Source organism: Chrysochloris asiatica, unplaced genomic scaffold, assembly GCF_000296735.1.
Source record: "Chrysochloris asiatica unplaced genomic scaffold, ChrAsi1.0 scaffold00163, whole genome shotgun sequence".
Lineage (NCBI taxonomy): Eukaryota > Metazoa > Chordata > Mammalia > Afrosoricida > Chrysochloridae > Chrysochloris > Chrysochloris asiatica.
In genome coordinates, this window is record NW_006408681.1 from 3799978 (window position 1) to 3800903 (window position 926).

Sequence of the window (926 nt, forward strand, 5' to 3'; positions counted from 1 at the left end):
TACAATTCTTCATAGTATTCTGTTATTATCCTTTATATTTCCATTGGGTCCATTGTGATGTTACCCATTCCATCCCTTATGCATATTATTTGCATTTTCTCCTTTTCTTTTGTTAGATTTGCCAATGGTTTTTCAATGTTATTAATCCTTTCCATTAACCACCTTGCCTTGTTGATTCTTTCAATTGTTTTTCTGCTTTCTAATTCATTTATTTCTACCATATTTATTATTTCTTTTCTTCTGGTGACTGTAGGCTTATTCTACTTGTCTTTTCTAATTGTTGGAGATGTTATGTTAATGTGCTGATATTGATTCTGTCTTATTTTTGGATGTGTACATTTATTACTATAAATTGCCTAGAGCCATTGTTTTTGCTGTGTTCCAAAGGTTTTGGCATATTATATTTTCAGTCTTAATTTAGTTAAGGAATTTTTTTTATTAAACTTTTTTTTGTTCTGTTACCTAGTACCTTTTCTGATGGGTTTTATTCAATATCCATGTATTTGATTTTGTTTCCTTGATCTTCCCATTGTTGATTTCTAATTTTTTAACATTGTGATCTGAAAAGATACTTTGTAGTATTTCTACATTTCTAAATTTATTGAGGCTTGCTTTGTGGCTTAACATATGGGCTATTCTGGAAACTGTTCCATATGCACTAGAAAATAATTTGCATTGTGATTTTGGGTTAAAGAAGTATATTAAAATGCAGACTCCAAAGTTCAGGATTGTAATTCAGAGTTATATGAGCTTGGGGACTACTTGTGGTTTACCTTTAATTAAACTATTTAAACTAAAATATGTTGAGGTAAAATGAATGCAATTCCATTTTTATTAGAACTATTGTAGTACCTCGCTCAAATATCTCTAAAATAGAGCCAGACGAAAACACAGTGTTTATCATACAAGATGATTTAGAGGGTATG